At 44.4% G+C, this 14,945-nt stretch overlaps 1 protein-coding gene across 1 annotated transcript in view; it reads left to right on the forward strand.

Annotated features, from left to right (window-relative positions):
- Nucleotides 1–14,945, forward strand: part of ITFG1 (integrin alpha FG-GAP repeat containing 1) — a 183,650-nt gene that overhangs the window by 128,468 nt on the left and 40,237 nt on the right. The window lies entirely within an intron of this gene.

Below are 14,945 nucleotides of genomic sequence, written 5' to 3' on the forward strand. Positions count from 1 at the left end.
GGTGGTTCTGTGTACACAAACTTTGTTTCATGTGCAACATTAATTAAAATGATGTATAAAAGCGTTGCAACCCAGAGCAGGAAACAAAACCCTAAGACAACAATCCACCACACTTGACTCTGGGAAAAATCCATCCCTTTTTATTGATGAAAAATGGTTACAAAATAGAAGAAAATGCAAAGTCAATAAACCACAGTAAAAATCAGCAATCAGAAATATCCATGAGCTAGATCAAAAACCAAAAGCAACACTGTAAAATCCTGGAACCTGTTAGCAATCCACTAACCGTACTTGGAGCACTAGAAGCCTCTTGGAATGAAGGCCACGGGAAACGGGAGATCTGCCAAAGTAATGCCTCAGTCTAAAACGATGCCTGATCTAAAGAGTCAACCCAGCGAGAAGCACTTAAAGCCGAGGAATCTGTTTCGTGACACGCCTCCAGGCTTTGAAGCCCTTGTTTCTTTTTCTTTCAATCTGGCTGACCTTCACAGACTCTGCGATTCACCCCTGTTTTGCCAAATCTGTCCTCTTCTATCCTCATTAAGGATCCCAGGTGTTAGCTGCTCTGGAGAGCTATCACTGCTTGGCTCTGAAACATTCTCATGAGAATGTGTACTTTCACTTTCCAAGCCTGCAGGAGTTTCTTCTACACTGACCTCAGAATCAACATTTTCATTAGCATCAGGAAATGCATTTTCAGTAGCATCAGGAAATACAATCAGAGAATCAGGTTCAGGTTCAGGTTCAGACCCAGGCTGAACCCCAACACTAAGTATGTATGCACATAGGGCAGAGTTTCTCAACCTGGTGGTCATGAGAGGGGTGTCCAGGGGTCGCCAAAGACCATCAGAAAACACAGTATTTTCTGTTGCTCATGAGGGTTCTAAAATGAAAATACCGCTCTGGCGGGAAGGTAATGGCACTCCATGCAGTCATGCTGGCCACATGACTTAGGAGGCATCTATGGACAACGCCGGCTCTTTGGCTTGGAAATGGAGGTGGGCATCACCCCACATGACTAGACTTAATGTCAAGGGGAAACTTTGACCTTTACTATATATTCGTTTCAGTGTTGGAACTCCACTTCGCATGCCTTCCCTTTCCTTATAGCCTGCTTAGGTGGGTTCGAAAGGTAACAAATTAAAATCAATACTTCAGTGTGAGTATTTTTTTTCCAAAAGATGTTGCCATAGCTGAAAACCGTCAGTTCCTTTCTAAACTTTACTTAACTAAGATAAGATGCAATTAGGACTTTTTTAGGCCTTGTCTTGACTTTCACACCACTTTATCCTATCCGTTTGGGAGCCTAGCCCCAGACACTTTCTCCATTGACGCCCAATTTCTGCAGCAGCTTTGCTAGGAACCCACTCCCTTATTAAGTGCCCAAAGGCTGTGCTGACCCATGAATATACATGGCCAGTCATCCCATAATTGTATTCTCCAAGAGTTATGACTTCAGGCAAATAAATCCACTTTCCTTGGCAGAAACATTATGCACATTTATTTAGCAGAGAAAGGATGGATCAAGGCTTTTCTTTAAAAAAAAAAAAAGCAATTGTTAGCCTCCTTTTCAAGGATGGAGTATCTAGTTAATTTTAAGTAAATGTATCATGACCTTTCTTGGGGCTTAATTGCGCTCGTTGGGTGTGTTTATGCAGTCATGACTTTTCCTCCCTTTTTTTGCTCAGTACTGGTTATGAATAATAATAGAGCCAATGCAATCCCAGGCTTGCAAATCTTGATGTTTTGAGAGGGACCAGTGCCATAAAAGTACACTTTGTTTAGAAACAGCTGGCTGCAGGTACTCATATAATTAAGCAAATTATAAAAGGCATTTCGTATACACGGCGGCCATAATTTAACCATTCAAAATTAGCAACATTCTGGATCTCTGCAGGAAAACTGTCAGTCTGGGTGGTTTTATAATCATGTTGGCTTTTAATAAATTAAGGGTTTTTAGCACACAGATGGCAAGCGAAACCTGTCCTCCTCCTGGAAGGACAGAGGGAGAGGGACAAAACCAGCCCGGAGGTGGAATCACCGGAGAATTCGGCTCCCTGGGAGGTGAGCTTGCCTAGACTTCAGTGAACTGACATACATAGCCTAACTAGGGCAGGCCACAATGATCAATAACAAGAATAATTTTGGAGCTCCAGCCTTGTAAGCCTTCGATCCAGTTGCAGTTTTTCCCCCTCATGCGGTATATGATGTGCCATCTGAAAGGAAATGGGAAATTTTGCCCATGGTGAGATCTCACTTCAGGGGGTTATCGGAAATCTGTTGCTTCAGTTTTGCACAGTTTTTCAAGATTAAGCTCTTGGGAACATGTATCGTTTGTGCATCTAAAATGCACAGATGGGTGAACATCCAAATCCCCGGCCTCCATCTGAAGCGAATGCCACTGCAAATTATTCTAACTTGAACTGGGGGGACGTTTGTCAACCTCTGAGCGACCTCTGAATAGTTGGTCTGCTGAATGTTTTAGTCTCTAACTGCCCAAAAGCTCAACCACAGAGCAAATCATAAGGGATGATGGTATTTATAATCCAAAAAACACCTACAGAACGAAACATTCCTCAATTTCTCAAATAATTCAAGCCTTAAGACAGAGACACAAGAACACAGCTTAGCTCTCGAAACATCCTGGTTTACTCAAGTAGATCAAAACCCTGGACAGTAAACATAAAGGTCTTGAAATGATAAATAGTGCATCTTTTCCCCACTCAACCTGGGGGATCACGAAGGGAGCTTTAGACGGATCACCAAAGACCATCCGAAAACATGGTCTTAGGAACCCCTTTGGCAGAGAAGGCTGCAGATCTCTCCATCTGTCCTTCTCTTTCTTTTTGGAAACAGACGGCAAATCCTCCCACCAAAAGCCCTCCTCCTGCTCTCTAGATGTAGGTGAACTACAACCCCAAACCTCAAGGTCAATGCCCACCAAACCCTTCCAGTATTTTCTGTTGGTCATGGGAGTTCTATGTGCCAAGTTTGGTTCAATGCCATCATTGATGAAGTTCAGAATGCTCCTTGATTGTAAACTTACTATAATTCCCTGCAACTACAACTCCCAAATATCAAGGTCTTTCCCCCCAAAGTACACCAGTGTTCACCTGTGGGCATATTGAGTATCTGTGCCAAGTTTGGTCCCGATCCATCATTGTATGAGTCCAAAGTACTCTCTAGATGTAGGTGAACTACAACTCCAAACCTCAAGGACAATGCCCACCAAACCCTTCCAGTATTTTCTGTTGGTCATGGGAGTCCTGTGTGCCAAGCTTGGTTCCATTCCATCATTGGTGGAGTTCAGAATGCTCTCTGATTGTAGGTGAACTATAAATCCCAGCAACTACAACTCCCAAATGATAAAATCAATCCCCCCCCCAACCCCATAAAATTTGGTTCAATCCCATCATTGGTGGAGTTCAGAATGCTCTTTGATTGTAGGTTAACAATAATTCTCAGCAACTACAACTCCCAAATGTCAAGGTCTTTCCCCCCAAACTCCACCAGTGTTCATATTTGGGCCTATTCAGTATTCGTTCCAAGTTTGGTCCAGATCCATCACTGTTTGAGTCCACAGTGCTGTCTGGATGTAGGTAAACTACAACTCCAAAAGTCAAGGTCAATGCAAACCAAACCCTTCTAATGTTTTCTGTTGGTCAACGGAGTTCTGTGTGCCAAGTTTGGTTCAACTCCATCATTGGTGGAGTTCAGTATGCTCTTTGGTTGTAGGTTGACTATATTTCTCAGCAACTACAGCTCTCAAATGTCAAGGTCTTTTTTCTCAAACTCCACCAGTGTTCACATTTGGGCCTATTGAGTATTTGTGCCAAGTGTGGTCCAGACCCAAATTACCTCCCCAAAATCTTAATGTTTTAAGTAAATGTACAATGTTGTGTTGGGCCGCATTCATAAGTGTGGTGGGCCGTAGGTTGGACAAGCTCTAGAACAGGCATGGACAATCTTTGATTCTCCAGGTGTTTTTGGACTTCAACTCCCACAATTCCTAACAGCCTACCGGCTGTTAGGAATTGTGGGAGTTGAAGTCCAAAAACACCTGGAGAATCAAAGATTGTCCATGCCTGGTGTAGAACATTGTAGTCCAGTGGTTCTCCACCTGGAGTCCCCAGATGTTTTTGGCCTTCAACTCCCAGAAATCCTAACAGCTGGTAAACTGGCTGGGATTTATGGGAGTTGTAGGCCAAAAACATCTGGGGACCCCAGGTTGAGAACCACTGTTGTAGCCTGTCTCCTTGTTCAATGCATTGTGAAACACATCTACAGTATTCCTGGCAGATGGCTGACCCACTTCTGCTTAAATTCCTCCATCAGAGGAAGAACCACCACCTTCAGTGTCTGTACTTTTGTCAGACAACCCTCGCCATGACTTCCTTGCAGTGAGCATATTTTTATTCAAGCCCTACATCTGCATCAAAAACAAGCCTGCTCCATCCTGTGAGTGACAGCCCTTCAGGTATTTGAAGATTGCTGTCATGGCTGTTCCTAATCTTCTCTGCAGGCTAAACATATTCAGTTCTTTCAACCATGCCTCATAAGCAAGTCTAGCATTGCAGCCATTTGCAATCAACGTAGAGGGTTGTCAGATTATCTCTAAAAGATGTAATTGGTGCTAGCAGGTGTAGCAATTGACATGACTTCAAAGGAAAGATGTTGTCTGTAAAACTTGACACTGAGTCTTAGCAAACCAAATTGTGGCTCACTAACTCAAGATGATCATAATGACGAGCTTTAAACTACAGCAAAAGCAAGGCATCCATCGCTGCCGAAAACAAAACAAAAATGTATTTATTCATGGAAAACAACTTTACATAAGGGATTCTGATATAACAGTTGTTTTGTATATTGATTTGTCATTTGGGGAAGAGAAATGTTCCGAAATTGCTCTCAAAATGTATGTTAGCAGCTTTTGTTATGTATTTGCCGAGAAAACAGTATGTTGTACAGATGAGCCGTATCAAAAAATTGGTTCTGCAGCTGGTTCTTTTTCTCTTCTATACAGCATAACAGTAGGCAGAAAACAACATTTATCAATAATGCCATTGTACCCGCTGCAGTATATATGTACTTACTTAGGCGATCCCTCGTTTTCCGAGGATGATTGTCTTCCAGTGTTCTTGTGGGTCCGTATGTGGCTGTGGAGCCCTATTCTTGCTCTGCATCTTCTTCCACAGTGGGGGCATTGATTTCCAGGTGGAAGGCGGTCCCGGTTGGGGTTGGCTTGACGCGCCTTCCTCTTGGCACGCTTCTCCCTTTTGCCCTCCATTCGTGCCTCTTCAAATTCTGCAGCACTGCTGGTCACAGCTGACCTCCAGCTGGAGCGGTCAAGGGCCAGGGCTTCCCAGTTCTCAGTGTGCCAGAGTTTCTAAGGTTGGCATCTTTCAATCTCTTTTCCTGTCCACCAACATTCCATTTTCCGTTCTTGAGTTTGGAGTAGAACAACTGCTTTGGGTGACGGTGGTTGGGCATCCGGACAACGTGGCCGGTCCAGCGGAGTTGATGGCGGAGGACCATTGCTTCATTGCTGGTGGTCTTTGCTTCTTCCAGCACGCTGACATTTGTCCGCCTGTCTTCCCAAGAGATTTGCAGGATTTTCCGGAGGCAGCGCTGATGGAATTGTTCCAGGAGTTGCATGTGGCGTCTGTAGACAGTCCACGTCTCACAGGCATATAGCAGGGTTATGTGTATCGCTCCTTACAAGGACCCATCTGAAAGGACATTTAAATATATTGTCGAAGGCTTTTATAGCCAGAATCCCTGGGTTGTTGTGTGTTTTCTGGTCTATATGGCTCTGTTCCAGAAGCATTCGCTCCTGACATTTTGCCTGCATCTATGGCAGGCATCCTCAGAGGTTGTGAGGTCTGTTGGAAACTAGGAAAATTGAGTTTATATTTCGGTGTCCAGGGTGGGAGAAAGAACTCTTGTCTGTTGGAGGTAGGCGTGAATATTGCAATTGGCCACCTTGATTAGCATTGAATGGCTTAGCAGTTTTCAAGGTCTGGCTTGTCAGAGAAGGGCAAAAGAGGCGAAAAATGCCCTGCCACTATCCTCTAAGGCAAGCATGGGCAAACTTTAGCCCTCCGGGTGTTTTGGACTTCAACTCCCACAATTCCTAACAGCCGGCAGATGTGTTGTCGAAGGCTTTCGTGGCCGGAATCACTGGGTTACAGTGTGTGTTTCTGGGCTGTATGACCATGTTCCAGAAGCATTCTCTCCTGAGATTTCACCCACATCTATGGTAGGCATTCTCAGAGGTTGTGAAGTCTGGTGGAAACTAGGAAAATTGGGTTAATATTTCTGTGGAATATCCAGGGTGGGAGAAAGTATTCTTGTCTGTTGGAGGTAGGTGTGGAAGTAGCAATTGGCCACCTTGATTAGCATTGAATGGCCTAGCAGTTTTCAAGGTGTGGCTTCTTACCACCCGGAGGAATCCTTTGTTGGGAGGTGATTAGCTGGCCTTGATTGTTTCTTGTCTGGAATTCCCATGTTTTTGAGTGTTGTTCTTTATTTACTGTTATGATTGTAGAGTTCTGAAACTTTTGTAATAGACTATTTTAAATAATTGTATGCCATCTTGGGTCCCATGGTGTGAAAAAAGCAGGACATGAATTGAACAAATGAATGATGAATGGATATTATAACTTTTTCTAGTGCATAATACATTGCAGTGTATCTCTTTGAAATTTTTGAAAGATGAAGAATCAGTATTTTGGACAGAATTCTCTTGGGGCAGTGGGATGGCATCAGAGGTTGTGTAAGTATATAATCCAAACCTTTCATAAGCACATAAACATCCTTCGCTCTCTTTTGATTTTGGAAGGCTGATCAGAGATTGCTCAGCCTGTGAACTCAAAGCTGTGTTGTCCATTGCGCAGTTGGCTTCACAACTGTAGGACCCTGCTGGGCATGCTGGTGCATATTTATGACACATTCAAAGATCCTTTTTAAAGTGGATAATTTTACTTGGATTTCCCCTGATCTGTATTTGTGGCCGACATCTATTTCTCTGCCAAACCTCCCGCATTTTCTCCAAAATTATGTCAGTTCATTTTAAAGACACCACTGACAATTTTAAGGATTGTACTTAAAAGGCCTAAAACCCTCCCATGACATCATTCCTCACACACCTGCTTTTCTTCTCCTTATCTCTAAACCGCAGGGAAAAGCGAGTCTGTCTTTGTCTCTGACATCTATTTCTCTGCCATACCTCCCACATTTTCTCCAAAATTATGTCAGTTCATTTTAAAGACACCACTGGGCACTGTTAGTGAGGATTTTAAGGATTGTACTTAAAAGGCTGAAAACCCTCCCATGACATCATTCCTCACACACCTGCTTTTCTTCTCCTTATCTCTAAACCGCAGGGAAAAGCGAGTCTGTCTTTGTCTCTGACATCTATTTCTCTGCCATACCTCCCACATTTTCTCCAAAATTATGTCAGTTCATTTTAAAGACACCACTGGGCACTGTTAGTGAGGATTTTAAGGATTGTACTTAAAAGGCTGAAAACCCTCCCATGACATCATTCCTCACACACCTGCTTTTCTTCTCCTTATCTCTAAACCGCGGGGAAAAGTGAGTCTGTCTTTGTCTCTGACATCTATTTCTTTGCCAAACCTCCCACATTTTCTCTAAAATTATGTCAGTTTTATTTATGTATTTATTTACTATATTTATATACCGTCCCTCTCAGACCGCAGGTGACTCAGGACGGTTTATTATAAAATGCAATTTCAATATAATAAAACAATCAAATAATAAAACCATAACAAAATCCATAAAAACATGTATCATTAGGGTCTCCTCATTAAAAACATCATCCAGTCACATTGTCAACCATTCCATTTTCCTTTGTCTGTTACACTGTATTTGCAAATGCCTGCTCAAAGAGCCAAGTTTTAACCCTCTTCTAAAATGTTGAAAGGGAGGGGGCCGATCTGATGTCCTTAGGGAGGGCTTTCCATAGCCAAGGAGCCACCACTGAGAAGGCCCTGTCTCTCATCCCCACCAACCGTGCTTGTGACAAAGGTGGGACCGAGAGCAGGGCCTCCCCAGACGATCTTTAAGTCCTGAGAGGTTCATAAGGAGAGATGCGTTCTGACAGGTAAGTTGGGCCAGAACCGTTTAGGGCTTTATAAGCTAAAGCCAGCAGTTTGAATTGTGCCCGGTAGCAGATTGGCAGCCAGTGGAACTAGTGCAACAGAGGGGATGTACACTCCCTGAGCGCCGCTCCTGTTAGTAACCTGGCTGCCGTCTGTTGGACCAGCTGAAAATTCTGGACAATCTTCAAAGGCAACCCTATTTTAAAGACACCACTGAACACTGTTAGTGAGCATTTTAAGGATTGTACTTAAAAGGCCTCAAACCATCCCATAACATCATTCTTCACACACCTGCTTTTCTTCTCCTTATCTCTAAACCGCTGGGAAAAGCAAGTCTGTCTCTCTCTCTGACATCTATTTCTCTGCCAAACCTCCCGGATTTTATCTAAAATTATGTCAGTTTGTTTTAAAGGCACCACAGGGCACTGTTAGTGAGGATTTTAATAGAGAACCATAGTAGAAAACTCCCAGAGTTGTACCATTACAGTTTCCCCACACAGTTCCAATCCTGGTGATCCAGAGAGCAGAGAATGAGTCCCATGATACCTCACACCTTATTCACCTCTTTTAGGAAAACCAAAACAAACCTGATCTTATTCTGGTCCTAGCCATGAATATCTTCTTGGTATACGCTGCCTCCCTCCTCCAGTCGCTTCCTCCTGAAGCAGCCCTTTTACAGGCGCTGGGAGAGTTAACAATAGGAGTTGCCATTCTTCTGTGTTGCTGGAGGACTGATGGCTTGAAGCTGCAGGTGAGCTCAGCCAGGAATTAAAGCCTTCCTGTGCATAAATATTGATGCATCTGTGAGATTGGGTTTTTAAATATTAATCCCCAATTGTTTGCAAGCAGTGTGAGAGCCCACTTCTCAGGTGTCAGCCTGAAATCTCGCTCTTCAGCTCTGCAGCTTTACAGATGATAATGATGAGCTTATTAGCACCTAACATTTACTGAGCACTGAGCATGACAACCTGGAGTAATAGGCTGTTCCTTTATGCTATAAAGAAGAGCAACTTGGTTGAGAAGAAGAAACACATTTGTGAAATTAGTTCTACGTTTTCCCCCAGGCCATCCATTAATCATTGATAATGATAATAATATTGAGCATTTGTCTACATAGCACTTGAAGAAGTTTGAAATACTTCAATTGGTGGTTTTCACTAAGCTTTACAACAGACCTAAATGTATGGCAATATCTATGATTCTATTGCTGTCTCCATTTTGCAGACGCAAAGTACCTCGTTAAGGCTGATCTGGCCGGGGTGGTCCATGCCTTAGTCACCTCTAGACTGGATTAGTGCAATGCGCTCTACGTGGGGCTGCCCTTGAAAACGGCTCAGAAATTCCAATTGGTCCAACGGGCAGCAGGCAGGATGTTAACGGGGGCCCATTACAGAGAGAGGTCAACCCTCCTGTTTAAGGAGCTCCACTGGCTGCCGTTTATTTTCCGAGCCCAATTTAAGGTGCAGGTGCTCACCTACAAAGCCCTTAACGGTTTGGGACCACCCTACCTGCGTGACCGCATCACAGTCTACGAACCCACACGCTCACTCCGGTCATCAGGAGAAGCCCTACTCGTGATCCTGCCCGCGTCGCAGGCGCATTTGGTGGGGACGCGGGACAGGGCCTTCTCTGTGGTGGCCCCCCGCCTCTGGAATGCCCTCCCGAAAGACCTCAGACAGGCCCCTACTTTGGCAGTTTTCAGAAAGAACCTGAAAACCTGGCTGTTCCAACATGCCTTCTCAGATTAGGAACCCCACTACCAAAGCCCAGAAGCACTTTAGTAGAGTCAAGATCACCCTCACCGTACACTGCACTTATATTTTAATCCTATATCCCTCCGACACTTCAGCACTTTTTAATCCTGTACCCTGCTCCGGCCGGCTCAGTTTTTAATAATGTCCTGTTGTACTGCTTTGTTATTGTTTTCTGCTTTAACTGTTTATTTGCTATGTATTGTATTGTTGTATTGTGTTGGGCTCCGGCCTGTTGTAAGCCGCATCAAATCCCTTGGGAGATGCTAGCGGGGTACAAATAAAGTTATAATAATAATAATAATAATAATAAAATGATGGGAGTGGGCTTCCAAGGGTTGTGTGAACGCTTAGCTTTAGAATCATAGAATCATAGAATCAAAGAGTTGGAAGAGACCTCATGGGCCATCCAGTCCAACCCCATTCTGCCAAGAAGCAGGAATACTGCATTCAAATCACCCCTGACAGATGGCCATCCAGCCTCTGTTTAAAAGCTTCCAAAGAAGGAGCCTCCACCACACTCCGTGGCAGAGAGTTCCACTGCTGAACGGCTCTCACAGTCAGGAAGTTCTTCCTCGTGTTCAGGTGGAATCTCCTCTCTTGTAGTTTGAAGCCATTGTTCCGCATCCTAGTCTCCAAGGAAGCAGAAAACAAGCTTGCTCCCTCCTCCCTGTGGCTTCCTCTCACATATTTATACATCGCTATCATGTCTCCTCTCAGCCTTCTCTTCTTCAGGCTAAACACGCCCAGCTCCTTAAGCCCCTCCTCATAGGGTTTGTTCTCCAGACCCTTGATCATTTTAGTCGCCCTCCTCTGGACACATTCCAGCGTGTCAATATCTCTCTTGAATTGTGGTCCCCAGAATTGGACACAATATTCCAGGTGTGGTCTAACCAAAGCAGAATAGAGGGGTGGCATTACTTTAGAGAGGAGATTCCATCTGAACATTAGGAAGAACTTCCTGACTGTGAGAGCCGTTCAGCAGTGGAACTCTCTGCCCCGGAGTGTGGTGGAGGCTCCCTCTTTGGAAGCTTTTAAGCAGAGGCTGGATGGCCATCTGTCAGGGGTGATTTGAATGCAATATTCCTGCTTCTTGGCAGAATGGGGTTGGACTGGATGGCCCATGAGGTCTCTTCCAACTCTTTGATTCTATGATTCTATGATTCTAGTCCAAACAGGTAACCTTTACAAGCTCTGCCTGAGGCCACACAAAAATGTAATAGCAGAGGTGAGATTTGGAATGTATGAGGGGTGCTTCGTGACTCACAGCCATTCTCTTATCCACTTGCGGTTAGTTACTGCAATTTTATCCATCCATTTTTCCTCTAATTAAAACCCAGACCATCTGTTTATTTATCTGTTCTAAAAGTGCAGATTCTCACTCTTAGCTCAGTTTTTGCTTACTTTTTGAAACTGAGGCACCATTGTGAACGTTGTTGCTGTTGTTTGCATTTCTCTTTGGGTGACATCTCTTAATGGCTGCCTCCACATAATTTTGTGTGGCTTCTGATTACCATACCCTGGCATCTTCTTGCTAATTGTCTTAAATGAAAAGGGATTAGGCAAGCATTTGTGTTTTTAATGAAGCTTCCTCAGGTCTGGGAAAGGTCATTTACCTTTCCGACAAAATGTCTAAAGAGTCTGCATGGTTTACCAGTTAAGAGTGCTTGACTCGGACTTGGGAGATTGCAGAATCATAAAGTTGGAAGAGATCCCAAAGGCCAGCCAGTCCAACCCTCTTCTGCCAAGCAGGAATACATAATCACTCTCAGCAGATGACCATTCAGCCTTTGTTTTAAAATCTTCAGAGGAGAAGGCTCAATCGGACTCCCAAGGCAACATTACTTACTTACTTACTTACTTACTTACTTACTTAGGCAGGACCCCATTGTCCGAGTAGGATCGTCTTCCAAGAACCATGTCTTGGTGGGTCCGTAGGTGTCTGTGGAGCCCTATTCTTGACCTGCATCTTCTCCCGCAGTGAGGGCATTGGTTTCCAGGTGGAAGGCTGTACCAGTCTGGTTGGCTTGACGCACCTTCCTCTTGGCACGTTTCTCTCTTTCGCCCTCCATTTGTGCCTCTTCAAATTCTACAGCACTGCTGGTCACAGCTGACCTCCAGCTGGGGCACTCAAGGGCCAGGGCTTGCCAGTTCTCAGTGTCTATGCCAGAGTTTTAAAGGTTGGCTTTGAGCCCATCTTTCAATCTCTTTTCCTGCCCACCAACATTCCGTTTTCTGTTCTTGAGTTCAGAATAGAGTAACTACTTCGGGAGATGGTTGTCAGGCATGCAGACAATGTGGCAGAGGACCATCGCTTCAATGAGAGTGGTCTTTGCAACATAGTCCACTATTGAACAGCTCTCACCATCAGGAAGCTCTTCAAAGCTTTAGGTGCTTTTGCTGCATATTACAAGGTAAACTAGTTGATTCCTAATCCATCTAAAACACAGACATGTGCTTACCTTCTTAAGAACAGACAAGCATCTCGAGCTCTGAGGATGACCTGGGAAGGAATCCCACTGGAGCATTGCAGCACACCCAAACGCCTGGGAGTTACCCTGGACCGTGTTTTGACCTACAAGAAGCACTGATTGAATATTGAGCAAAATGTGGGTACTAGAAACTATCATACGAAAGTTGACTGGCACAACCTGAGGATCACAACTAGATACAGTGAAGACATCTGACCTTGGGCTTTGCTACTCTGCTGTTGAGTATGCATGCCCAGTGTGGAACACTTTTCACCACATTAAAACAGTGGATTTGGCTCTTATTGAGACGTGCCGCATTATCACAAGATGTCTACACCCAACACCATTGGAAAAATTATACTGTTTAGCTATTATTGCACCACCAGACATCCACTGGGAAGTAGCAGCCAGCAATGAAAGGTCCAAGGCATTGACATCTCCGGCCCATCCCCTGTTTGGATATCAGCCAGCACGCCAACACCTTAAATCAAGAAATAGTTTTCTAAGATCTACAGATATACTTGCAAGAACACCTCAGCAAGTGAGAGTTCAAAAGTGGCAGGCTAAAACCCTGAATCTCAAGCCATGACTGATATTGAATGAGAGCCTCCCTCCTGGGCACACAGAAGACTGGACAACTTGGAAGTTGCTGAACAGGCTGCACTCTGGCACCACGAGATGCAGAGCCAACCTTAAGAAATGGGGCTACAAAGTAGAGTCCACAACATGCAAGTGTGGAGAAGAGCAAACCACAGACCACCTGTTACAATGCACCCTAATCTCTGCTACATGCACAATGGAGGACCTTCTTATAGCAACACCAGAGACACTACAACTGTATCCTCGGTTCACTTCTGATACGATAGAATCATAGAATCATAGAATCAAAGAGTTGGAAGAGACCTCATGGGCCATCCAGTCCAACCCCATTCTGCCAAGAAGCAGGAATATTGCATTCAAATCACCCCTGACAGATGGCCATCCAGCCTTTGTTTAAAAGCTTCCAAAGAAGGAGCCTCCACCACACTCCGGGGCAGAGAGTTCCACTGCTGAACAGCTCTCACAGTCAGGAAGCTCCTCCTCATGTTCAGATGGAATCTCCTCTCTTGTAGTTTGAAGCCATTGTTCCGCGTCCTAGTCTCCAGGGAAGCAGAAAACAAGCTTGCTCCCTCCTCCCTGTGGCTTCCTTCTCTTCTTCAGGCTAAACATGCCCAGCTCCTTAAGCCGCTCCTCATAGGGCTTGTTCTCCAGACCTTTTATCATTTTAGTTGCTCTCCTCTGGACACATTCCAGCTTGTCAATATCTCTCTTGAATTGTGGTGCCCAGAATTGGACACAATATTCCAGGTGTGGTCTAACCAAAGCAGAATAGAGCATGGGTAGCATGACTTCCCTAGATCTAGACACTATGCTCCTATTGATGCAGGGCAAAATCCCATTGGCTTTTTTTGCCGCCAAATAAATAAACTGTCAGGAAGTTTCCTAAGGATTAGGGGCGGATCTCTTTTCTTGCAATTGAACCCATTGCTCCATGTCATAGAATCATAGAATTGGAAGAGACCTCATGGGCCATCCAGTCCAACCCCCTGCCAAGAAGCAAGAACATTGTATTCAAAGCGCCCCCGACAGATGGCCATCCAGCCTCTTTTTTAAAGCCTTCAAAGGAGCCTTCACCACACTCCGGGGCAGAGAGTTCCACTGCTGAACGGCTCTCACAGTCAGGAAGTTCTTCCTCATGTTCAGATGGGATCTCCTTTCTTGTAGTTTAGTTTGAAGCCACTGTTCCATGTCCTAGTCTCCAGGGCAGCCTATCAACCTTCTCTTCTCCAAACTAAACACACCCAGCTCACTAAGCTACTCCTCATAGGGCTTGGCTTCCAAACCTTTGGCTATTTTGGTCATCATGTTCCAGCTTGTCAATATCCTTCTTGAATTGTCTCAGAATTGGACATTGTATTAAGGTGAGATCTAGTACCTTCAGGATCACGAACTCCTTCTAGATGACTCAAATTCTCAACCTGACTAGTCTTGTTGGGTTTCACAAAGAAAGAGGAGAACTGTTTCCATTCTCTTGAGTTCACTGTTGGAAAGAAAAGAGATAATTATTTACAGAACTGACTGAACCCTTGGTTCATAGGGACATGGATCTGACAGAGACATTTTCTCATATGGATAAAATTCTAGAAAAATAACCAGTCTGCCTGCTGAACTCAAAACAACAAGATCTTTACATCATCTTAACAATGCCTTGAGTACAATGGGACTCGGAGGGTTATGCACTGTGGTCTATACTATGCAATCAAGTGCAATTCAAAGAAGGAAAATGCTGCTGAGGTACAATACAACTCCAGCTCCCCCAAGGAGCATGCGGCTTAGTACAGATAGTGCATATACAGTAGAATAGAGAATGTCTGCAAGGCTCTGTCATCGTTTCTAATATTCTATTTGTGCTTAAAGGGAACAGAGTGAGAATACAAGGAAAGGAGCAAAATGGGGGGGGGGGGTAATCCTGGGGTAAATTTATTATTTACTAGTCGTCCCCTGCCACGTGTTGCTGTGGCCCACATGGGGGTTGTGTGGGAGGTTTGGCCCAATTCTAT

Source organism: Anolis sagrei, chromosome 8, assembly GCF_037176765.1.
Source record: "Anolis sagrei isolate rAnoSag1 chromosome 8, rAnoSag1.mat, whole genome shotgun sequence".
NCBI lineage: Eukaryota > Metazoa > Chordata > Lepidosauria > Squamata > Dactyloidae > Anolis > Anolis sagrei.